General features: G+C 37.4%; 1 pseudogene; it reads right to left on the bottom strand.

Annotated features, from left to right (window-relative positions):
• LOC127440545 (zinc finger protein 850-like) overlaps positions 1-26,149 on the bottom strand; it is a 54,200-nt pseudogene extending 28,051 nt beyond the window's left edge.
• Positions 26,150-27,374: the final 1,225 nt, after the last annotated feature.

The raw sequence follows: 27,374 nt of genomic DNA, 5'->3' as shown, positions 1-27,374 counted from the left end.
TCTCACGTAAGTTGGGACGTAAAGTTCACACTAAGGGCTTAGTAACTACTAGTTAGTTTGTAACTAAGTCAGTGCTTAATTCGGTTGCACCACCTGTTCTTAAGGCAAGACTTAAAGGGGTCATCGTATGCTTTTTTACATTTTCAACTTCTTTTAGTGTGTAATGTTGCTGTTTGAGCATAAAAAATGTCTGTAAAGTTACAAAGCACAAAGTCCACTCCAAAGCGAGTTATTGTCTATATTAGTTCGGCACTGTTTCTGAACTCCCTAAAAGGACCACATTGTCGTCCTGAGTTTTTTTCCGGGATCCATCTACGTCACAGAATCCATCTACGTCACTAATTTAAATAATTCCCGCCCAAGGCATGTTCAAAAAATAAAGGAGGTGAGGCCTGGTTGAGTTGCTGTATTAAAAAAAGCGAGCCGAGCCGAGCTGTACCGTGCAGTGGAAAAGCGCCAGTGTGTTGTCAACATGTCAAAGAGACGCTGTTTTTTCAACCCCGGTTCCAAACCCTCTTATTTTGGCCTTTCTAAGGACAAAGAATGTAGAGAACAGTGGTTAAAATTTATTTTTAACACTGTTCCTGCACATTATATCCCTAAAGTTTATCTGTGTGCTGCACATTTTACGGAGGACAGCTTCCATAACTTCGGGGAATACAATGCCGGCTTCTCTCAAAAGCTTGCCTTGAAAGACGAAGCAGTTCCTACTTTGTCGGGACAATGTTGCGTTTCTGGATCACAACCTGTAAGTATGTTTTATTATTTGTTAATGTTTCTCTTATTGACAGTTCAGATTCACAGTATTGTGTTGTAGCTACAATGTAGACTAAGTGCAAAGCTGTTTGGCTCTGCTAGCTAAATTGTGTTGATATATTTTTTTAGCTGCGGTCCCACTTTTTTCAATTTTTTAAATTTCTGTTCAACGTTCGTAGTTCTGGCGACAAAGATTCGGCTACACCCATTCTATGAAAAGATAATTAAATATGCTTTACATTCTGTAGCACCGTGGGGCCTCGAGAACACCCTCCGACTTGCGCGTGCGTTAGACTCCTTAGCCTGCGAGCCACGATGGGTATCGTCATCTGTGAAAGCTATTTTGTGTAATACATGGATATTGTGTATACAGAAACTGCAGTTACTTTTGAATCATTTGTATCATCGCATCTGAGATGTACAAGAGAATAACAAAATAAAAACATACCATTGTGAAACGTCCTGTTCAAGTCTTGCTTGTAAATGTGGTTCTAGTCGATTCGCTTGTTCTTCTACATTCTCATTATCTGACTCGGGCTCGAATTGATAAGGCAAAACTGACACCATTGTAAATGTTTACATCTGAGAAGCTGAATCTCGTGGTTATGGTAAGGAGCATGACATATTGGACACACCCTCGAAGTGGTCGACCAATCACAACACTCTGGTCCACCCGACCAATCAGAGCACATTGCTCTTTTCAGAAGGAGGGGCTTCATAGAAACCAGAAATAAACAGAAGCGTTTCAGACAGACCGGGAAGAGAGGTAATGCAGAAATGTATAATATGTGAAAAATAATGTGTTTTTAAAAAAAAAAATAAAAAAAAAGCATAAACACCTATTGTAGTAAACCCACCCCAAAAAATAAACACTTTGTAAAAGGGCATACGACGACCCCTTTAACTAGTAGGTCATAAGCTCTCTGTAAAGTAATGCGTAGTCTCATAATATGACGTTTACCTGTACTGAGCCAATAAACAGCCTTCACATTTGTAAACAGAAGTGTTAAAAAGCCGTGAATTTGATCTTGTTACAGCTGATGTTCAAACCTTGTTTGCTCACGTAACTGTCAGCTGTAATAAATTATATCCCCATTAAAATACAATACGTAATAAAAGTAGATTTAATAAATAGTATATTTGCCCTGTGTAAATAACAATATAAAGGAACCTTATCTAAAATAAATACTAATACAACAGGCTGGAAAAATAGACATTTATTCATTTTAATATCCTATATATATTTTGAATGTGTTGAAACTTGACACCGGGCGAAGCATCCTGAAAACTGCACCGTTAGAATGCTTTCATGCTGAAGAGCTGCTTAAGAGTACATTTTTTTTTCTCTCTCGCAATGGCGGCGGGAGGGAGGGGCTAGCGGGGGCTTAAGCACCCCCTGAAAAAGGCTGAGCCCTCCCTAAGCCCCCCGCAAACCCCCAGTAATTTTGTGATGAAAAATATTTATGGAAAAAAATATATATATGAAGACATTGGACTGACTTATATGTAACAAAACTAAACTATGAAATCATATTTTTCATTTAAAGCTGGAGTATGTAATTTCTGCAACACTAGCGCCACCTTTCTGAATACGCCCCTTGCATGCAGTTGTTCAAACAGTCAGATAGTCCCACCCCCAACTCACGCCACTGAATAGACGGGGAGAGTGTGCGGACAAGTTGCGGGGCAGTATGCAAATATAGATTGACAGACAGGAAGGACATCCTATCATTACATTCAGACCGAATGCAATGATTGGTCGATCATTTTTTAGTCCTGTCCCTTCCACAGAAGATATATATTTTTTTTACATTTAGACCACCTAAGTTATTGATTGCTATCAGGATGTGTAGAGACTTTCAACCAGTATAACAAAATAAATTCTGGAAAAGATTGCACATCCTAGCTTTAAGTAAGTGATGATGACCGTTGACCTTTGCTGCTGTGTGTGATTTGATTGGTTGGTTCATATCACTGCAAGTGTGATTGCGTGTGCGTGATAACGTTAAGGTTAGTCTATCAGTTTCGAAGTGTCAAATCGATTCGGTGAAAAACAATAAGTTTGTAGTTATGTTATAAGTAATGTTCTAGTGAGCTATTTAGCTGATTATGGACCACTTTAGTGGTCCCAAAAAAACGAGGGAGAGTGGATGATGTCGCTGCCGATCCACAGATTCCTAATTCCAGCAATGTGAATGCTAACGCGGTGGAGAACATCGTGATGCCAAACATGGAGGATAATGAGGACGAGGAGGACGATGAAGAAGAGGAAGAGGGGGTAACATTAGTGGCCGTGGGGGGGGGGGGGGGAAGAGTTAGCTTCCACTGCCATAGCTGCCGTCACTGGCAAGAAACCTGGTGGTCCTGTGGATTTAAGCCAAGATCCAGCTGAGGGACAGAAGCGTCCTCAATTAAAGTCTTACCCGACTCGAAAATTTGGATCTCAATCAAGGGGGTTTAACAACTCTTGGTTCAAACAATACTCATGGCTGGAATACTCGCTCTCAGTTGATGCTGCTTTCTGCTATGCATGTAGACATTTTTTCCACCATGGACCAGGTCATATTGAAAAGAGCTTCACCCATGCCGGGTTTCGAAACTGGAGAAAAGGAGCAGAGAAACTGGTCCAACACAATGCAAGTGGTTCCCATAAACTAGCCATGGAAGCATGGTGTGAATTTAAGGTGCGATCGAAAAGTGGGTCGAAGATTTTAACACAACTTAACGTTGGACATTCCAAGACTGTACAAGAAAACAGGTAGTACATGCGAGCAGTAGTTGAGTCACTACGGTTTACAGCTTGTCAAACGACTGGTCAGTGAGGGCACAGAGAAAATGAGCAATTCACCAGCAAAGGTAATTTCCTTGAACGGTTAAACCTGCTTGTAAAGTTTGACAGTACTGTGTCAAAAAAGTTAGCTTGTGGGCCTGGCAATGCTAAATATGTGCACCATGACATTCAGAACGAATTGATTGACATTATGGCTAGCATGATAAGGGGGCAAGTAAGCGACGAAGTTAAGCTGGGAGAGCACTTTGCTTTAATGGTTGATGAAACCAAAGACATAAGCAAGAAAGTGCAGATATCTGTTGTATTGCGTTACCTAAAAAATGACAACATTCATGAAGAATTCTTGGACTTTATTCTGGCATAAGGCTTAGATGCACAGTCTTTACTCGAGTGAGTTAAACAGACATTGGCTAAGTGTAACATAGACAAAAACACATGCATTGCCCAGTGCTACGACGGGGCATCAGTTATGTCTGGGTGCAACAACAGTGTCCAGGAAAGATTTCGCCAAGAAGTGCCACATGTGCTTTACATCCATTGCTATGCACACAGACTAAACTTGGTTTTAGTTGACTGTGTGCATAATGTGAAACCAGTCGCAGAATGTTTTGCAGTAGTGCAGATGCTCTACAACTTTTTTCCGGGTCCGTTATTCACAAACTATTTGTCGAGAAGCAGCAAGAACTTTAGCCCACCAAACAGATAGTGGAACTGAAAAGATTATCAGACACGCGATGGGCCTGCCAATATTCTACACTGTGGACAATAAAAAGAGCTCTCCCTGCTTTTTCAGCGACTCTGAGCGACCAGTCAAATGCTCATAGGGTGACCGAAGCAAAATCACTGATTGGATTGATTGATAGACAGTTTGTTCTGCACGTCACTATGCTGGAAAGCATATTCAGCCTCACAAAAACCATATCCGATCATCTACAGGCCACAGATTTGGAGCTGGCATCTGCCACTAATCTGGTCTGTTCAGTTGTCGATACCCTCAACGAGAAATGAAATGTTGAAACGTGGAATGCAATCTGGGAGTGTGCCAGTGACCAGTGTGCTTCGGTGGGCATTGAAATGCAGCGACCACAGGTGAGGAGAAATGCACAGCCTCGCCACCTGCGGGAGTTTGTGGTGAACAGCCAAACAGGGTCAAGAGAGCAACTGGAAACTTCAGACGACTATCCTAACCACTGTTTTTTCCCAGTAATCGACCAATTGGTTAGTGAATTGAATGGACGTTTTTCATCTGAAAGCTGTCACATTCTGAGAGGAGCAACAGCCCCCAACCCCAAGCACAAAACATTCATGGACAAAGATTGCCTTTTGCTAATGGCTAAACACTATGGGGTAATAGAGGAAAACCTCTCTGCAGAACTTCACCAGGCAAAGCGACTTATTGAAAGGAAAAAACAAAATGGGGATATCGTCAACACCACCCATGACGTGTTGGTGCTAATAAGACCATACAAGGATGCTTTTGTTGATTTATATAAACTTGTGTGCATCTCCATGACACTGCCCGTCACATCAGCTGCGTGTGAGAGGAGCTTCTCTTGCTTACGCCGTTTAAAGACCTATCTGAGGAATAGAAGCGGAGACGCTCGAACCAGCAATCTGAGTGTGCTGGCGATCAGTTCCAGAAGGACAAAAGAATTGGACATTAATGCAGTGATTGACCGCTTCGCTGCAAATCACAACAACAGGCGAATTGTTCTCGTGTGACATGCGAGTACAGTACACCAGTCTTTGTTGATATGTTGGTTTAAATGACTTTGTTTGCGTAGGTTGATCATACCGTCAGCATTTAACCTGTGTGTGTGGGAGTTCAGTGTTTTGGGAGGAGGGGGATGGATTATGTTTTGTAAGAGTACATAAAGAAAACTTATTGGCCAGTAAATCCACAGATCATTTCTGTGGTAAATATGATTTGGATTGTGATTGTTTGTTCGTGCTTGTCGTAAACTTTGTGTATGCATTTGATTTGTTCATTCTAAATTCACAGAATTAATTGTGCTTGCGTTGTTGTATAACTGTATAAAGCTAAACATTTAGTAACGTGCATTTCAATTATGTAGCCTATTAGCCCGAGATCATTGAATCTCGTTTTTCTGTAGTAGTATTATTATTTGTTATTGTTTGTTGTGTTAAAGTTCTTTAGCACCTGCTATAAACAATCCAGCCCCCCGTAGCTCCCCCAATCACAATTCTCTGGCGCCGCTGCTGCTCTCTGGTCAATGTAAACGAGTGTAAATGCCAACACCATCATATATATCGAAATAACTGAAGACTGCCATGCAAAACATGAGCTCATTGATGTCATTTAATATCATTCTGCTTTTTTGTTCCATCAGTTACTCCTGGTCGGAGTCTGCCGTAAATATTTATTTTATACGTAGGGTTACGTCCTACATAAGTTTAATGGTACAACGCTCAAATATGTAGTAGTGCGTAAATTGTGACTTAGTGCCCATTTACGCCACAACTAGCCTAAATTTTAACTTACGTATAGCTGGTGCAACAGGCCCCAGGCCCAGATTATGGAGCAAGCTACTAATGATCTAATCAGTACAATCAGGTGTGTTAAAGTAGACATCCAAGATGTACTATGTTAGTGGTCCAGCAGGAATGGATTGAGAAACACTGATTTAGATGCATTTTCCTCTGTCTGTCCCTACATGATTCAACTGTGTTATTTGACAGCTCCTATGATTTTCCTAACTATTGTGACCAAGTTATAACTGCATGAGGCTGTGTTGCACTATGTTCCTCAGCAGTGATTCATGAAGAATCAAGAATGGACACAAACCTATTTGTTGCTCAGTATCTTCATGTTTCACTCTGCAGGGTTCTTGATCACTCACGTCCACTCTCTCTTCTTTAATAAACTCCATCTGTACAATAAAGTGTCGCGCAGATTTCAGTGAATAAACCTCAAGTTATTCCTGCTTGTACAGAAACGTTTATGTTGGTGAGATTGATTAGCCTAAATATCAACTCGCATACTTCTAGTGCGAACTTTTGCGCTGGTTATGATGAAGTACGTACTTTATAGGATGTACAGTCCAATGTGGGATATTTCCACTTGATTTCTCCGTCTCTCTCGACTATCCACACAGAAACACAAAGGCAATGCTATTTAGCCAATTGTACAACTACCAACTGAAAAGATAATTTACCGTGTTTAACATGTTTGTTTTCACCAACGTTCACTAAACAGATTCCATGATTGTGTAAGGTGGGAACTTGGACTCAATTATACATTTTGTTAAAAGTGCTGCTTAAAAAACGAATGTTTGTGGTTATTTATAGTTAGCTGTTTACTTCTCCCTGTGTGCCGCCATGTTTGCGTGACGTCACACATCACCCGCCACTCAATCGGAGCAACACCGCCATCTAGTGTGTGTGTGAGTGTGTGAGTGTGTGCGCGTATGTGAGTGTGTGCGCGTGTCCATGTGTGAGTGTGTGTGAGAGTGTGCGCGTGTGAGTGTGTTAGATATTATCTGCCGATATTAGCTTTTCACAGATATATCGGTATCAGCGTATATGTATTACAATATGTGCAGATATGAAAGCTTTTTTTCAGAACGTATAATGCAGAATACAATGCTTTAGAATTGGTGTCATAACGTAGTTTGTCCAGCAGAGTGCGCTCCGACTCCATTGTTTACAGAGCTGAAATGACAGAGGTTCTGCAGACAGTGCAGATTTAAATGGTGACTTCATGTTAAGTTGCTAAATAGTTTGTGAAATACATACTGGAAAATGAATAAACAATGACCCCATCATTTTCCCTTTTCAATATAACTAATATAACATTAACCCTGTCCCAGACAACCATGTCACTCATGTTTATCACATCTGTTTGGTGTTCGCCAGCTATAGTTTGTCAGTGCAGTCAGTAACGTAGCAGATTGAAAGGTAAGCAGAGCATCTTTTTGCAGCTCAGCAGACAACGGTGTGGTGGTGGATTGTGTCTGTTGAGTGTTGATTTCACGCTACGTTGTTACCTAGTTGGTGAGATGCAATGCAGGAAAGTAAATAAACAACGTCCATCTTTTACTGTCCATGACAACAAGCTTATAGCTAACTATCTAACCACGTAGCTACTTTCATACATTGTCAGCTGAGTGGAAGCTAATGTGTAAACATATATTTACCAAACTGTTTTGTTCAGGATTCGCAGTTTGGTACCCCCTTCAAGCGAACAATTCCAGTCATTGCATTTATAAAATGTAATATTTAAAAGTTTCCCCTGAACTTGTATAGCAGAATACGGTGTAACACCGCTGCAGCTGTTTATCTCTTGACTCGGCAGGTGTAAATGCTTCTTGTTTTACAACCTGCCCCTAAATGACTGGCAGTATTAAAATAGTCAGCATTTGACTGATACTAAACAGTACTACTGATGTTTATTTAGCTATTTATTTAATTTAAATTGATTCTTTATTTAAATGGTCAGCCATTGACTGATACTGAACATACAGTGCTGATGTTTATTTAGCTATTTATTGTATTTTTATTTATTCTTTATTTTCTCAGTGTTCATTGATAAAAATATTTGTTTATGAAAGCAGCCTCATGAGTACCTTTGCATAGTCATATCGGTGCAAAATCAGTGCACAATCCACATAGAAAAGGTCTGTTTTCATTCCAGCTCAAAAAATAACTATATCGGCTACCATATATGTAATCGGTGAATTTTCCTCCTCTGCAATCGGTATCGGTCTCAAAAATCCCATATTGTTCAGGCTCTAGTGTGTGTGTGCGCGCCATCGAAATAAATTGATCGTTTAATTTCGATTATGATTAGTGGATGCAAAGGGCTCTATCTATTTTTGGGAGAGTTAATGTAACTAAAATGGAAAGCCTTGCTAGATGTATCTACCCGGCATCTTGTCTCACTATTTCTGAAGAGCTGTTAAGACCAGGGTAGGGTTGCACCAGCTGTGCGTAAGGTCTCACTTAAGTTGGGATGTAAAATTCACACTAAGGGCTTAATAACTACAAGTTAGTTTGTAACTAAGTCAGTGCTTAATTTGGTTGCACCACCTGTTCTTAAGGCAAGACTTAACTAGTAGGTTGTAAGCTCTCCGTAAAGTAATGCATAGTCACATAATATGACATTTACCTGTATTTATCCAATAAGCAGTGAATTTCAGTTTGATCTTGTTCAAACCTTGTTTTCTCACATAACTGTCAGCTGTAATAAATTATATGCCCATTGAAATATGATACGTAATAAAACAAGATTTCATTAATGGTATATTTAGCCTATGTAAATAACAATACCCACATAGCAAATTTGTCTGGCCCAGCTCCGGTCCACATAATCTGTTTTCCCTCAGCCCATATACAGCAATGAATTACGGCCCTACAGTGGCCCAGATCTGGATTTTCAAGGGCCACTCATGGGCCATAACTGGCCCAAATCTCAGCCAATCAGTAGCCCATAACCGGCACTGGGCCGGAACATGTATAATATCAGTACCGAATCTCAGCCTTATGTATACCATATCAACACCAGCCTTTAATGAGAAACCCCAAACTGATCCACACCCAAGCCTCATCTAACCCAATTTCTGCACAGAATCTCTTCTCAGCCATAATATCCCCAAATCATATACACGTTGAATAAACCACAAAACAACATTGCATGAAAAGGTTTTATTTTTGTATATAAAAAAATTCAGGTCCTTTAAACAAATTACAAATTTGTTAATTTAGTGTGTTTTTTGTTCAGTGCACATACACAAAATATTTACAATGATTTAAACTAAAAGTAAAATAAACCAACTAAATTAAATCAAATTAAAACCTGCAACAGGTAAAATGCAGTTAATTCAGTGTTTTCCAATTAACACAGTTATACATTTTGCAGAGGGGACAGAAGGAAAGCCTTGCATAAATGCAACATACATGCACATTCTAAACATATTAAAGGGATCAAACAACAGATAAAAAAAACAATATATTTGTATGATCACAGTAGTTATTTTATTGCCCCACCCTAATAGCTGCATTTGTTTCTGTGTGTGTGCGTGTATGCATGTGCGTTTGTGTGTGTCTGTGAGAGAGAGAGAGAGCGAGAGAGAGAGAGAGAGAGAGAGAGAGAGAGAGAGAGAGCGAGAGAGAGTCTAGTCAGAATTGTCCTAAACAAGTGAGTTAAAGTGTCCTGCCCTTCTTTTATCCTCAACCACTTCCTCCTTCCTCAATCCCTTTCAGGGGCAAACTGAAGCCATCTCTTTACATTAACTTCAGTCTCCTGGTTGGTGGTGTTGCATGTCAAGCAATGTTTTTTCCTCACAGCAGCTAAGGACACAAAATTAAAAAATAAATAATTACAAATAATTAAAACACAGGCATTGCTAGATACTATTTAGGGGTGCTTCAGAAGGGTTGAGTGCAGGACGAGCAAAGATCAGGATCTGCTGACCGACTGAATGAGAGGAGATGGCTTGTCATTCTTTTAGTTTGGCAGTCTTGTTTAACAGGAGAAAGGGGCTGGATAAATTATGAGTAAAAGTAACTTATGACATCAGGACGAAATTGAACTTCGAATCATTTTTGGGCCATATTGTTGCCTTTTTTGCATAGTCATGCACAGCAGTTCACAAAATGAAAGATATTCTTTGTTTAGATTTGTGGGAAAAACTCTTTTAATGCTTAAACACTGCTCTCTTGGTAGATTTGTAGACACGCAAATATTAATAAAAGATAATTACATTTGTTTCAGTCATGAACAACTCAGTATGTTGTCAGTGGTTTAAATGGATAGTTGGTTAGAAAAATGAAAACTCTCTCATCATTTACTCCCCCTCATGCCATCCCAGATGTGTATGACTTTCTTTCTTCTGCAGAACACAAATGAAGGTTTTTGGAAAAATATTTAATCTCTGTAGGCCCATACAATGCAAGTGAATGGTGACCAGCACTCAGTAGGTCCAAAAAGGATATAAAGGCAGCATAAAAGTAATCCATATGACTCCAGTGGTTAAATCTATGTCTTCAGAAGCGATATGATAGGTGTGAATGAGAAACAGATCAATATTTAATTCCTTTTTTACAATAAATCTCCACCTTTAACCAGCCCCGACCAGTATGTGGCTGAATGTGTGGAAGTCACTTCCACACCAGAATGTGAAAGTGTAGATTTACAGTAAAAATGGACTTAAATATTGATCTGTTTCTCACCCACACATATCATATCACTTCTGAAGACATGGATTTTAACACTGGAGTCATATGGATTACTTCTATGGTGCCTCTATGTCCTTTTTGGACCTTCAAGTTTCTCATCACCATTTACTTACATTGTATGGACCTACAGAAAGACATACACATCTGGGATGGCATGAGTGTGAGTAAATAATGAGAGAATTTTCATTTTTGGGCAACCATTCCTTTTAAGACTCTTTTTACAAAAACAATCACTTAACGAATCAGTGAATCAATCTTTTTGGTGAACAAATTCAAAAGAATCGAGTTGCAAGTTAATGACAGACAAATGGACATTATCTAAAGTTATTTCACTCTAATAAATAAATGTGACTGGAGTGGTTTGCAGAACAAAGCATATCAGAACATTTTACAGGTTGAATAAATAATTAAATCACAAATTAACAAATTCTTACATTTTCCATGGACTTGCCAAGGCGTTCTTCTCAGTGGTGACAGCACCTTGAGAGTTAAGAAGAGATGAATGAAAAATCTGCTGTCCACTAGGCAGTTCTTCTGGTCCGCACACTATACGAGAGAGAGAAATCTAACTGACAGTTTATAAACTGACTATAGAAAAACAAACTTATAGCAACTGAAACTTATGCTTTCCTTGGCTTTGGTTTCTTCTTAGCGAAGAAATCACCTTGGAAGTCAGGGACCAATGTGTGTAAGATCTTCGGTGCACTAGACAGGTTTTATGGTCTGTACAGAAAGAGAGAGAGAGGCAAATTTAATTTCATAAATTTCTTATAGGAAGAAAAAGTCAAATGCAACCGAAACGTACATTTTATTTGGCTTCATTTTTGCCAAGACAGACTTCGGGGTGAACAAATACCCTAAGTTGGGAGTGAGGAATAAATGAGTAAAAGATGTTTGGTGCACTAGGCAGTTCTTGTGATCTGTATACAGAGAGAGAGATATGCAAATATAATATTGATGTTTTTATATTGTTTACAGAAAATTAAACCCATAAAAAACTATAGAAACCTACATTTTACTTTGATTAGCTTTTGAGAAGTAATTTTTGACTTCATCTTCCCCAGGAAAAAGGATGTTCTTCAGTCTAATGAAGCACTTTATTAAATTTTGGTTGGATGTCATAAATTTTCTCACACAGAAAAAATAAAGATAAACTTATATTCTTCTTCATTTGACTTCTGTTGGAGAACCCTCTGTCCCAGGGTCTGTGTGTTCAACATCTTCTGGTAGCTTTAACCTTGCTTCATTGTAATTATCTACAAAAAAGGACTGTCCCAATACAGTCCATTGTTTTGCACCGGCAACATTTCAGATGAATCAATTTGACAGAACTCTGACATTAAATTATACAGTATGGCTTTATGATATGTCAAGGTAAGATATTGTTCTACACGTGTGGGACATGACATGTCTACTAATGAATACACAGATATATCACTTGATTCAACATAAACAGAATGTACAAGATTGCACTAACCTGATGTGAATATTCTTGCATGCTGTGGGGTCCATCCTTCTCCAGATTCTTCCTCATTTTTTATTGCCTTGACGACATCTATTTTGTTTGGTGTACACATACAGTACATTCATTTGTACATTACATAAAATTTTGTTTAATGCTTGTCATCTCATGTTGCTCCTGTTATTAGAAGTCCATACCGATGTCAGTTTGTCTCAGTTCTAATTTTCATTGACCCCAAAAAGAGCCCCTGCAGGGAAGGAAAATGAAAGATATACAACCCTTTAACGTTCTCCTCAACTGTTTGGTAGAGCACATTTTGATGTGCTCTACCAATGTGTGAATGTGTTAAACTCAACCTGATTGAGCCACCTCTACCACTCAGTTTAGGTATGTCATGCAAAAAACAATCCACTAGACGCCACTGTGTCTTTAAATCATATGCCTTGACAATAAGCCTCCTTGCAGGAATTTGGCGATTAAAAAATCTCTCCAGAAATGAGGACTCGTTTTGGTGGAATTTTCAAAGGTAAGCATATTTTTTCGACATATTATAGTTTCAAAGGTCTTACTGAAGAGAATTATATAACTTGATACAGCAAAAAAAAAAAAGGGTCAAATAATTTTCTAAAAACATGCTCGACCAAACGGTTCAATTGTCATTTAGTGGTAAAGGTAGTGATGCTATGGATTTTCACTATTTCTGAGATGTTTTCAAAGTACTGTAAATATGGTATACATATTATATCTAGAATAAATATGTGGAAATAATACTAGTACTGGTAATACTACTAATTCCATGGTAACAGACTGACATATGTTGGTATCCTAACATTAACATTGTTACAGTACATTGTTTGTCATTTAGATTTTTTCTTTCTGCTTTACAAATAGATGGACACTAAAACATTATGTTGCAAGGCCACGTACTTTTCAGGCCTTTATACCAGAAAACCAGATGTGCATTATGATAACTGCGGACATTGGCCACTTCACTGTGACAAGCGGGGGCGGTGCAACCTCTGTCCGAAGGGTGTGTCGAGATGGAAATGTCACATATGTGATGTTTTCCTGTGTTTGAATGCAAACCAGCAATGCTTCGTAGCATACCACCAGAAGTAAAGTGGATCTAATGCCCAAAAAACATTTGTGCTGTTGCACCACCAAACAGACTAGAAAATCTGATTTATTTAGTCATAGAATAAGCATTTTACTGGAGTTTTTCTACTTTTATCTACGTCTTGGGGTGACATAACGTCTCAGTTGTTTGGTTTGGTTTATTATCGCCCCAAGGAAATAAAAAAGGCAAAGAAAACATTTATACATTGCTTTTTTTTATTTTATTTTTTTTATGTATTTGGATAATTTACCATTATGTGAAAAAATAAATAAATAAGCATTGATTGTTGTTATTATTGGCCCAAGAAAATAAAAAAAAATGCAAAGAAATATTTTGTCATTGCTTTTTTCTTAGTGAGGACTTTAAAGGGTTATAAATCACTAAACTGTTTTGTTTCAAGACACTAATCATCATGAATCATCATTATAATCACAATAATGTCTGGTGTACTACATAGATGCATACTTAAATATATATATACATTTCTGCACTTGTTATTTTTAAATCATGCTGCATTATCAGAACCTGCTAAACAATAAAGCACTGTAAATTATCACAGATTCCATCAGGAGATGTGAGATAAAGTTACTTATGGTCAGTGTTGGGCACAACAGACTCCATCTGTATAATACAATCGATTACTGTTTCATTATGATTACATATTGATTACATTACATATCAGGCATCGCAATAAATTAATAGCTAATGAATTTGTTTGGTAGGCCTTGTGTGATAGAGTTAAAACACTGAAAGTGGTCTCGTTCCTCATTTACTTAGACTACAGAAATAACACAACGATAATATCACAGTGCAATGCAGTGTTATCATAGAATCATCACTTACCTCGCAGCACTCATGGAAGAAAAAAGAGGCACACAGAATCCATGTATCATTCGTTCATCTTAGTTACTCCTGATTGGAGGCTTCCGTAAATATTTAGTTTATACGTAGTATTATGTCCTACCTAAGTTTAATATTGTTAAATATGATTGGTTTATGTCGCCTTTGTTATGTCTCCGACGACTGTCATATTTCTCCCCCAGTGGCATTCGCAACCTAGTCATACAGTCATGTTACAATTTTAATGTAAAATATTTTACATTTTGTCATCAGTGACAGTGTGTAAGCAGCATACAGAATGTATCTAACATAATTCTGTAATATTAGCTAATATTTCCATTTTGGGTCACCATTGCCCTGTTCTGGGCTGTTTTTAGTCCCAGTACATCTCTGATGGATCATTTAGCACTTTTAAGAACAATACTTTTAACTTCATTTTTAAGGAAACAAACTGTTTTGCATATGTCAATAAAGTACTAAACAATAATAAAAATACAACTTTCAATCTTAACATTTCTTGATTCAGGCTTAAAGAATCGTGAAATGAACCGAACCGTGAGTTCAGTATCGTGAACCGAATCGTGAGATAAGTGAACCGTTACACCCCTATTTTATATATATTTTTGCAACATGAATGATCATTTCAAAACTGTGCAGTCTATAGAAGTAGCAGGCGTAGAATAAAGTTTATGACAAAACCCGTCAGTGTTTCATACTTTCTGCTCATAGTTTTGAATTAATTCACATTCAGTCTAGTCGCACAAATATTTCAACGTATCCGACACTCAAATTGGATTAGAAATTCCGCCTCTGCAGATGGTCAGAACTCCACACAGCCGCCGTGCGACACTCCATTTGAAATGACTGACCTCTGGTCTGTCGCTTCTCAGATGCAATGAAAAGATGGCTTCAGTCCAGTAAGTGTAGTGTGTACTTTTCAAGTTTAAATAAAACTGTAAGGAATAAAAAGTACTATTTTTTCTTTTGAAATGTAATTAAGTAAAAGTATTGTTTCAATTGGTTAAGACCATCAACCAAACTTATTTTAATTGAATATGGTGAAAGTGTATGTTATGAGAGCAGAACTCACACAAGATTATGAGAATTGTGGATAACAAGACATTCATTTTAGTGTAAAGATTGTATGTTGAAGATCAAATGGCTGAAATATTTTATAACTAATGCAAATAATTTTTGGTTTTGCATTCCTATGGAAATATATACTGTATATATAATGGGTGAAAATCTATTAAGATGTGATTTTTGTTTGTTTGTTTCAGAATTGCCAATCAAATTATCTTCTTTTCACCAACAGATTTTGCTGTATTGGAAGTTATTGTATAATCACACTTTTTCCCCACACAGAACCCCCATTTGGAATAACAGATTTATTCTGTCTAGTAAATAAGTCTCTGTGCATTCATGCTTGTCTTGAAAAAAGTATTTGGTCTGTGGTCCATGTAATGGGTGGGGATGGGAATCTGTTTACTTTCAGGGATATTGTATCAAATACAATCCATATTGTGAATGTAAACAATTTGAAAATCAGTAAAAAAAAAAAAATCAGTATAAAGACCCTTTCTTTATTATTATTATTATTATTTTCTCATTTCAGTTTCATTAACACTTTAATGAATTTAAAGATTCGATTTCATTGAATCTTAGCGCTGACATCCCCTGCCAGCCCTTGACACAAATGCATGCAGAACAATTCCAAAACACTTGTCTTTAAAGTATAACAAAGTTAATTTTTCTGACTAACATTTTTTTTATTTTTATTGATTCACACAGATAACAGAGAAAAGCAAAACATATATACACAGAATCAACATTTAACCCCCACTATTACCCCTCCCCAATCGCCAACCACACCCTGACCCTCAACAAACATCCCTGTGGTCACATATAAATATACACAGAAAAAATAAATAAATAAATTAAATTAAATAATTAAAAAAAAAAAAATATATATATATATATATATATATATATATATATATATATATATATATATATATATATATACCTAAAATACAAAATCTGGGGCAAAATGAAATTTGAGTGCCCAATATGTCACGTAAAACTCTGAACCTTCAACCAAAATTCTTGGATTTTAACACACCACCAAAAAACATGGGTTGTGTCTCCATCTTCTGATTGGCATCTCCAGCAGGTGGGTGTGTCTTTAAAACCAAGCCAATACAATCTAGAGGGGGTCCAATAGAATCTATGTAAAATCTTGAATTGCATAAGACGCACCCTTGCATCTCTAGATACAGACATTTTTTAGAATCCTAGCCCACGCTCCTACCTCCAATACCAAGTTTAAATCTTTCTCCCATAATCTCTTGATAGAAGTTAAAGCTCTGTCCCCCACACTCTGAATTAGCAGGGAGTAATACACTGATGCCTCATGACCTTTTCCAAAAGCAGTAATCTCCACTCCCAGATTATCTGACACTTTTTATGCTACTCCCAAAAATAGTACAGAGCAGGTGGCGCAGCTGTAAATACCTAAAGAACTGAGATCTGGGAATCCCAAAATGTTGAACCAAATTTTCAAAGGATTTCATCACTCCACTCTCATATAGGTCACCGAGTGTATTAACCTCCCTCACAATCCACTCTGACCAGCAGAAAGGGGACTTATTAATACATAATTTTGGGTTCAGCCATGAGCTTGAGGCAATATTTAAATAAATGTCAGAATTAAACACTCTGATTAGTTTGATAGAAAGTCTTTGCAATGGTGAAATAGGGGCAAGAATGTCCTGTTCAATACAACACCAGGGAGGGGCTCTCTCAGGAGGAAACGACCAGTGAGCCAAAAGTCTGAGACTGAATGCATAATAATAAAATTAAATCTTGGGTAGGCCTAGCCCACCTTGGTCAATCAGCCTATGCAACTTACTGAAATGTAATCTGGGATGTTTACCATTCCAAATGAAGGACTTCGCTATGCTGTCAAATTGCTTGAAATAAAAGAGGGGGACATCTATAGGGAGAGACTGTAGCAGGTAGTAAAATCTTGGAATACAATTCATTTTAATAACATTAACCTTCCCAATCATAGATAAATGTAATGAAGCCCACCTGCCCACATCGCTCGAAAAACTTTTTATTAAGGGGTCAAAATTAACTCTAACCAAATCACACAAATTTGCTGGGAATAAAATGACCAAATACTTAATGCCCTGTTTGGGCCACTGGAAGGCACCTGGCTGTCGTTACAGGGCAGTACACTGTCAGAACCAAAGCTTCGGATTTAGACCAATTGACTCTGTTTCCTGAGAACTTAGGAATTAATAATTCTGTGGAGGAAAGGCATAGATCTAATGGGGTCAGAGACGAATAATAAAATATCATCTGCGTAAAGCAAAAGATTATGCGCCATACCTCCCGCCACCACCCCTGGAAAATCATCTTCCCTTCTTATCGCAGCTGCTAATGGTTCCAGGGCAAGACAGATCAATAATGGGGAAAGAGGGCAACCCTGCCGGGTGCCCCTGTCCAGAGTAAAATAATCTGAAATGAATCCATTTGTTTGTACCGCCACTACCAGGTGTCTATAAAGTAACTTAATCCATCCAATAAAAGTATTCTCGAACCCGTATATTTCCAAAATCTTAAAAGCGACCAGAGTCTGATCATTCATCATTGACCACATGATATTGATGAAACACCTAATGTTATCTGAAGAGCTGCGGCCCTGAATAAAAGCCATCTGGCCCCGGAGCCTTGCCTGTAGGCATGGCCTTAATTACCTCGCCAAGCTCCTCAAAGGAGCTTTGCTCCACAAAGTTTCTAATATCTTCATCAGTAGACAAAGATATGGAACTATAAAGATCAAGATAGAATACTTTAAAAGCATTATTAATATCTACGGCCGAGGTAAAAATTTCACCACCAGCATATTTAACTGAGGGAATGATAGAAAAAGACTCTCTCTGCTTTACAATAAGAACAAATTGGTGGCCTCTCTTTTGCATGCCTTTTCAGTTGTGTTTGGAGACTTCCCCAGAGAAATCCCTGCCATACTAAGAACAATGGTGTATTGTCTCTCCCAATGCATTTTTATATGACCTACACTACATAGTTTGCTCGATATGTGAAACTCTTCCCACACTGAGGGCATGTGTATGGCTTCTATCCAGAATGAACTCTCATGTGATTCTTAAGGCTTGCTCTATGAATGAAACTCTTTCCACACTGATCACATGTGAAAGGTTTCTCTCCAGAGTGAACTCGACTGTGATTCTTAAGCTTTGCTCTATGAATGAAACTCTTCCCACACTGATGGCATGTGAAAGGCTTCTCTCCAGTGTGAATTCTTGTGTGAACCTCAATGTTTGCTTTATTTGTGAAATGCTTTCCACATTGAAGGCATGTGAAAGGCTTCTCTCCAGAGTGAACGCTCACGTGACTCTTAAGGCTTCCTCTCATGGCAAAACTCTTTCCACACTGAGGGCATGTGTAAGGCTTCTCTCCAGTGTGAATTCTAACATGCTCTTTAAGGTTGTCTTTATGCAAGTAACTCTTTCCACACTGATCACATTTGTAAGGCCTCTTTCCAGAGTGAATGCTCATGTGACTCTTCAGGCTTGCTCTATGAATGAAACTCTTTCCACACTGATCGCATGTGAAAGCCTTCTCTCCAGAGTGAATTCTACTGTGATTCTCAAGCTTTGCTCTATGAATGAAACTTTTTCCACACTCAGGGCATGTGTAAGGCTTCTCTCCCGTGTGAATTCTTGTGTGAACCTCGAGGTTTCCTTTATTTGTGAAATGCTTTCCACACTGAAGGCATGTGAAAGGCTTATCTCCAGTGTGAATTCTAATGTGAATCTCAAGGTTTGCTTTATTTGTGAAATGCTTTCCACAATGATGGCACACAAAAGGCTTCTCTCCAGTGTGAATTCTAACATGCTCTTTAAGGTTGTCTTTATGTAAGTAACTCTTTCCGCACTGATCACATTTGTAAGGCCTATTTCCAGAGTGAAGGCTCATGTGACTCTTCAGGCTTGCTTTTTGAATGAAACTCTTTCCACACTGATCGCACGAGAAAGGCTTCTCTCCAGAGTGAATGCTCATGTGATTCTTTAGGCTTACTTTATAACGGAAACTCTTTCCACACTGATCGCATGTGAAAGGCTTCTCTCCAGAGTGAACTCTCATGTGATTCTTAAGGCTTTCTTTTTGAACGAAACTCTTTTCACACTGATCGCATGGGAAAGGCTTCTCTCCAGAGTGAACTTTAAAGTGACCCATAAGTTGTTCTTTAGATGTGAAATTTTCTTTACATTGAAGGCAGGTGAAAAACAAATGGGCTCCAGTTCTTCGACGTCCTTTTTGTGAGAAAGTTTCAGACTCTGAGCAACTTCTATCTTCAGTTTTGAAATGAGATTCCCCATAAAGATGTTTCTCCTCCAATGTCAGTTCTTGATTTTCCTCTTTTGCTTCCATCAGGTCTAAAATTAACATATTAAATTGTTAATTTGTCAATACAAGAGTGACAAATGTGACATGAACAGAAATAATAGTGACTTCAGTTTAATGGCAAAAAGCAACAATCCATTTTTATGTGATAAATAATTTTTATGTTATTTCAACCAAATCTAGTTTATGACATGTACACAATGTTCATTCAGATCAGTGTTTCTTAATTCATTCAGATCAGTGTAGTGTTAGTTTCACTAACACTACACATTATATCTCACTTATTCTACACACACAATTTAACCCTCATATAGTGTTGGGGTAAAAATATTACCCCTTTTGAACTTGCTTCTTTCATCTCAGTGGCATGAGGTATGGTGACTTTTCCAACATTTGCTATCTATACACACACACACACACACACACACACAAATTGGGCTGGATTGTGGTGGTGTGACAAAAATACTCACACTCATTGTGTTTGGGGTCAAATCTGACCCCACATAGGAAATGAGTGGATGAGATGAAAAAACGAGGATTTTCTGTTTTATTTGTCAAATAAAATCAATAAATTAGCCACAATGCAACAAGCAACACACACACAAACACACACGCACACGCACACACACACGCACACAGCGAAATGAAGGGGTGATACTATAACACATCCACAGTGCTGAACGGACGTGCTCTCTCTCTCTCTCTCTCTCTCTCTCTTACACACACACAACACACACAGGAATGAAAAGGTGATATTATAAAAGAGAGCATTTTTTAATTAGATAATTGAATTTGTGAAATAAAATCAGCCACAATGCAGAACACACAGAAATGAAGGGGTGAGGCCATAACATATCCACGATGGGGAACACACACACACACATAAATGAAAGGGTGAGACGATAATACTTGGCACACACCAAGCATTCTCACACACATGCACGCACACCAACACGTGTACACATACACACACACACAGATCAAAGGCTGTGTTTGAGAAAATTGACCTTTCCTACTGTGAGAAAGTTTATGCTTCGTTGCCATTGCAAAATGTTTATTATAAGTCTTATGTTTGTACACAAAATGAATTATCACTGTTCATTCCTGCTGAATTTTTGCGCCAGGAGTGGCATAAAGTCACCCACCAGCAATGTGAAAGACTGGTAGAGAGCATGCCAAGACACATGAAAGCTGTGATTGAAAATCAGGGTTATTCCACCAAATACTGATTTCTGAACTCTTCCTAAGTTAAATCACTAGTATTGTGTTGTTTATAAATGAATATGAACTTGTATTCTTTGCATTATGCAAGGTCTGATAACACTGCATCTTTTCTGTTATTTTGACCAGTTGTCATTTTCTGCAAATAAATGCTTTAAATGACAATTTTTTTATTTGAAGTTTGGAAGAAATGTTGTCAGTACTTTATAGAGTAAAACAAAAATGTTCATTTTACTCAAACACATACAGTACCTATAAATAGTAAATCCAGAGAAACTGATCATTTTGCAGTGGTCTCTTAAATTTTTTCCAGAGCTGTATATAATTTATAATTTATATATACACTGGTGGCCAAAGGTTTGGAATAATGTACAGATTTTGCTCTTATGGAAGGAAATTGGTACTTTTATTCACCAAAGTGGCATTCAGCTGATCACAATATATAGTCAGGACATTAATAAAGTGTTTCTTAAACTATTTCAAAAAGTTTTCATAAAAAAATCCTCCACATGCAGCAATGACAGCTTTGCAGATCCTTGGCATTCTAGCTGTCAGTTTGTCCAGATACTCAGGTGACATTTCACCCCACACTTCCTGCAGCTCTTGTCATAGATGTGTCTGTCTTGTCGGGCACTTCTCACGCACCTCACAGTCTAGCTGATCCCACAAAAGCTCAATGGGGTTAAGATCCAGAACACTCTTTTCCAATTATCTGTTGTCCAATGTCTGTGTTTCTTTGCCCACTCTAACCTTTTCTTTTTGTTTTCCGTTTCAAAAGTGGCTTTTTCTTTGCAATTCTTCCCATAAGGCCTGCACCCCTGAGTCTTCTCTTTACTGTTGTACATGAAACTGGTGTTGAGCGGGTAGAATTCAATGAAGCTGTCAGCTGAGGACATGTGAGGTGTCTATTTCTCAAACTAGAGACTCTGATGTACTTATCCTCTTGTACAGTTCCACATCTCCTTCTGTCCTTGTCAGAGCCAGTTGTCCTTTGTCTTTGAAGACTGTCATGTACACCTTTGTATGAAATCTTCATTTTTTTGGCAATTTCAAGCATTGTATAGCCTTCATTCCTCAAAACAATGATTGGCTGACGAGTTTCTAGAGAAAGCAGTTTCTTTTTTGCCATTTCTGACCTAATATTGACCTTAAAGGTGCTATATGTAATATTTTTACTGTACTAAATCATAAAATGATCATAATATGTCATTAGAGAATTAGGAAACATGCTAAGTTGAAATACTGTCTTCTCCAATAACAATGTTCTCCAATAACAGATGTGTGAATGGCTTTCGCCTTTATGGCACATCAGAGAATGGGCACTTGAGAGTATTTGAGTAGATTTGATTCCTTTTGTAGACTAATAAAATAATAATAATAAAATAAAAATCACATGACATTTTCTTGTAAAATGTCTCTACGTGAATGATCCTACAGATGTAGGTAAATTTGCACCAGATTGCTAATAACTATGCACACCAGTGTGTTCATATTGACTGATTTTGACCAACTGAAGAATGTAAACAGAATTAGCTGTCAGCCTCAAAGTAGGTGGAGCTCTAGGTCACAACTACGGAAGACGTGGACCAATGGCAGTAACGCTGTATCCTAACTAGACACAGTGCTGCAACACATGATGAAAGGCAGTGTTGGGGTGTAGCTAACTATAAGTAGCAACGCTACTAACTTAACTAAATTTTTCAGTAGCTTGACAGTAGCTCAGCTGTGTTTAAAACAGTGTAGCTTTTCCAGTAGTGAACTACTTTTTCCCAGCAATTAGCGGTGTAGCACGACCAAACACTACATTATGTTTTGGTCAGATTATATGGTCTAATAGCCTTCTTTATTGCGTAGAAGCCAAACTTCTACCGGCAAAAACGTCTACAAATTTAAAGCGTATTCTGACTGCTGCTCTGAATCAGGCAGCGTCTTTCTTCTTCTTTGTAAAGGCAGATTACATTCTAAAATGGTGCATTACCGGCATCTACAGGCAGCTTATTACAGCTCACGATAAAAAGAGATTGTCTGATGGTTATGTAAAGCGACCAACCACAGTTTGTTTACTTTTACAATTCGTACAAATTGATATAAGAACAACATTCTATTCTATGAAACAAACAATGTTTAGACACTTTGTTGTTAATAGACAACATAACAGCATATTTTCCCAAAATAAAATAATTCAAAAAGTTATTGCCTTTTGAGGGATTTTTTTCTGTTCTGAATATGTTTATTTAGCTTTTCATTATCTGTGCATTATTGGGAGCAGTGAGAGAAATAATTCCCATCATTCATAACTATTTGATTTCTCAGTTTCATAGCATTTAGTTAACTATTATTTTCATGTAAAAAAATAAAACAAATTATTGGTAATAGAAGTCATTTATTATGGCATGTATTATTATGTGACAATCTATTACAGAGTGACCAAAGTCCTCTTTTTTGGACCTGAACAAAGCGTCCGGCCGGGATTTCAAAATTGCCTCTAAATGGCCAGGAGATTTTTGTAGAGCAACCTCTGTATGTGACCTGTAAAGCTGAAACTTGCATGTCAATGGCAAAAAGTCAGAAAATACAATGAACATGAACACAGTTGAGGGGAGAAACAAGCCCTGAGTCTCTATTCACATAATATCCATACTAAATATTATGTGACAAACACAAAACATCAGCCCAAGTAGAGTTTGCCATAAAAATTTGATCTTTAGAGAAGTAGGCTACACCTGGGCACAGCATGAGGACTGAAAAGTGTGAAGAATAGCATAAAAAATGGTGTCTGATCTTTTCTGTTTTTATTTTATGTTGTTGTATTTTATTTTATTGTCATTATTAACTGTATTAATGTTACTATTTAAATTACTGAATAGAATTGGTGAAATGGTTCTATTTCTGTGACATCGCGCCTGCCAGCGCAGTCACCAAATGGATCTAAAATGATTCTTTTTGCAGTATATTAAAGTCGGCATCTCACTAGCCAGTTCACAACAACTTGATTTTGGCCGATGGTGTCACACACCTACCGAATGTTGTGCTTAAAGTCTCACTTTTTTCAGTCGGCACTCTGTCACACACATACACACACACACCAGTTCAGATTAATAATGGCAGAGGGAAGACTTTCACTCCGCTTCCCTGTTACATGGAGATCGGCAAAATAACAACAGGAGTACCGCGTGAACATAAACAATCGTAACAGACTTAATAAGGATGCGATTCATAAAGTAACTTTGCTCTGTGTATGTGTGTGATTATGTATTTATCCTCGCCGTATTTGCCATAGAAAGCAAATGTCCATATGGAGCTTCAGTGAGAAAATGAGTTGCGTTCAATAAACAGACTGTTTCATCTGTAATTGCTCTGTTTTCTACATTTTATTGTCAATTATCCTCATTTTAGTGTATTAATATTGCGGTGTCGCATCACACGGTGTGGACAGACCGATTGCATTTCGCTGGAATCTTATCGCATTGCGTCTGCTTAGGACAAGGTGTAAGAAAGTGTTTAGCAGCTGGTCAGAAGTTTTCCTAAAAGTTTGCCCCGGGGAGATGTTAGATGCACAGCACTTTGCTGAATTGTTGTTATGGCTTATGGAAGAATTTGTTCTGTTAAATGATGTAATTACAGCTTCAGAATGCTTTAAAAACTACTGATAACTAACTAAGGTTATGACACAAAGTACAAAAATAGCTGTCAAAGAGAAGAACCTGCATTATAGACCTTATTCAAAGTAGCGCCATCTTTAATTTTGAATGCGAATGAAAATGAGGCTGTGAGGGATAGACATACAGTCTCTTCAGTGGCACGCACAGTATAAAGCTGTATTAAGCTCCTAGATTCCAGATTTTTTTGTCTCTAAATGTTCTTGGAAAGATATCTTTCAATGTTTTGTCTGCAGAACGATCCAAAAACATTTTAAACTGCAATACAGCACATTAAAGAGATTGTACGTCTATCTCTCACAGCCTCATTGTCATTCCCGTTAAAAATCAATGATGGAACTGCTGTGAAAAAGGTCTATTTGCATTACTTCTGTGGCTGGAACAGTACGTTAAACACCGTGACATCACCCTAAAGAAACCAATACATTTTTAAATGATGTCGCACATAGTATAATCAGAATCAGAATGAGCTTTACTGCCAAGTGTTCTCACATACATTTGTTTTGGTGATAGTAGAAACAAGTGCACACAGTACATTACAGTGAGACACAGAATATAAAACAAGGTAAGAGTATAAATAGACACAAATAATAGGACATTTAACAGAATGGTGTATGTACATGTGCAAGTGGTAATATATGTGCAAGGTTGGGGTATGTACAGTTATTGAATTAAATATGTGAATTTGCATATGTACAGTTGAAGTCAGATGTTTACATACACTTAAGTCATAACTCATTTTTTTAACCACTCCACTGATTTCATATTAGTAAACTATAGTTTTGGCAAGTCTTTTAGGACATCTACTTTGTGCAAGACATGAGTAATTTTTCCAACAATTGTTTACAGACAGATTGTTTCACTTTTAATTGACTATATCACAATTCCAGTGGGTCAGAACTTTACATACACTAAGTTAACTGTGCTTTTAAGCAGCTTGGAAAACTCCAGAAAATGATGTCAAACCTTTAGGCAATTAGTCAATTAGCTTCTGACAGGCTAATTGGAGTCAACTGGAGGTGTACCTGTGGATGTATTTTAAGGTCTACTTGCAAACTCACTATAACTGCATGAGGCTGTGTTGCACTATGTTCCTCAGCAGTGATTCATGAAGAATCAAGAATGGACACAAACCTATTTGTTGCTCAGTATCTTCATGTTTCACTCTGCAGGGTTCTTGATCACTCACGTCCACTCTCTCTTCTTTAATAAACTCCATCTGTACAATAAAGTGTCGCGCAGATTTCAGTGAATAAACCTCAAGTTATTCCTGCTTGTACAGAAACGTTTATGTTGGTGAGATTGATTAGCCTAAATATCAACTCGCATACTTCTAGTGCGAACTTTTGCGCTGGTTATGATGAAGTACGTACTTTATAGGATGTACAGTCCGATGTGGGATATTTCCACTTGATTTCTCCGTCTCTCTCGACTATCCACACAGAAACACAAAGGCAATGCTATTTAGCCAATTGTACAACTACCAACTGAAAGGATAATTTACCGTGTTTAACATGTTTGTTTTCACCAACGTTCACTAAACAGATTCCATGATCGTGTAAGGTGGGAACTTGGACTCAATTATACATTGTGTTAAAAGTGCTGCTTAAAAAACGAATGTTTATGGTCGTTTATTGTTAGCCGTTTAGTTCTGCCTGTGTGCCGCCATGTTTGCGTGACGTCACACATCACCCGCCGCTCAATCGGAGCAACACAGCCATCTAGTGTGTGTGTGTGTGTGTGTGTGTGTGTGTGTGTGTGTGTGTGTGAGAGAGAGAGAGAGAGAGACATTTGACATTTAAACCCACTTTATTTTACCATCATATTATTAAAAACATTTTTTAAAACATTTTTATAATTGATAATACTTAATAACAGTTAATAATAAATACAACATCTAATTCAATATAAATTCCATCAAAATTTCAACAATACCAATAAAACACTAATTTATCATCACTCACAGAATTAAAATTGGCATTTATACACCACTTCCTTTTAAAGATTAACATATTGTTCATTTTATACAATTCATACTCTATTTTAACTCTAGATTGCACCAAGGCTTTAAACAATTCTACTATATTAATTCCTCTTCCTTCATTTTCAATTTTATATGCTTTCCAAATAGTTAACTTTGCCTGGCCAATTAAAAAATTGGAGAAGGTACAGCACTCACTTTGAGACTTAAAATATTTAAACCCAAAAATGAATACTGTTTTTGAAAAATTCCAACCAAAGCCTATAAAGATGTTCTCCGAAAGAGGTATAATTCTGTAAAAATGTGAAAAGATATGAAAAACAGTATCTGGTACATTACAAAATTTGCAAACTGAAGATATGCTAAGATTACACTTAAACAAAAAGGTTTTTGTTGCTAATGCACAATGCAAGATATGCCATTGTAAATCTCCTGATCGTTTTGGCAATGGACTTTTATAAAACAAGTGCCATGAAGGTGATTGTACATCAGGGTACATAGGTAACTCCTCAATTTTGTATCTGTCTTATTCTTAAAATATTCACAAAATCTTGACTTCACACATGCTATATACAAATGTCGCTTACTACTTTCTAAAAAGGACATGTTGAAGTTCTCGTAAAGAAAAGAGTTGTCTTATATCCCCATTATCCTGCCAATTATGTTGTGTAACAAATACTTCAGGAAAAAAAAAAACCTGATGTGAACCACTAACAAAAAAATTCTTCAAGAAAAATATTTAATGATATAGGAAATTATGATTTTAACTTTCTTAAAACATTCTTCACTGTCCTTTCTGACCTTCTCCACATTTGTTTAGTGATCTCTTGTACAGAAAACCATTTATTTTCTTCTGTGTCAATTAAATCTCCCACTTTTAAAACACCAGATTAAATTAAAGTGTTGATTTCAAT

Source organism: Myxocyprinus asiaticus, chromosome 5 (genome assembly GCF_019703515.2).
Source record: "Myxocyprinus asiaticus isolate MX2 ecotype Aquarium Trade chromosome 5, UBuf_Myxa_2, whole genome shotgun sequence".
Classification (NCBI taxonomy): domain Eukaryota; kingdom Metazoa; phylum Chordata; class Actinopteri; order Cypriniformes; family Catostomidae; genus Myxocyprinus; species Myxocyprinus asiaticus.
The sequence above is the reverse complement of the archived record's forward strand: the minus strand, read 5'-3'. Positions and strand labels throughout refer to the sequence as shown.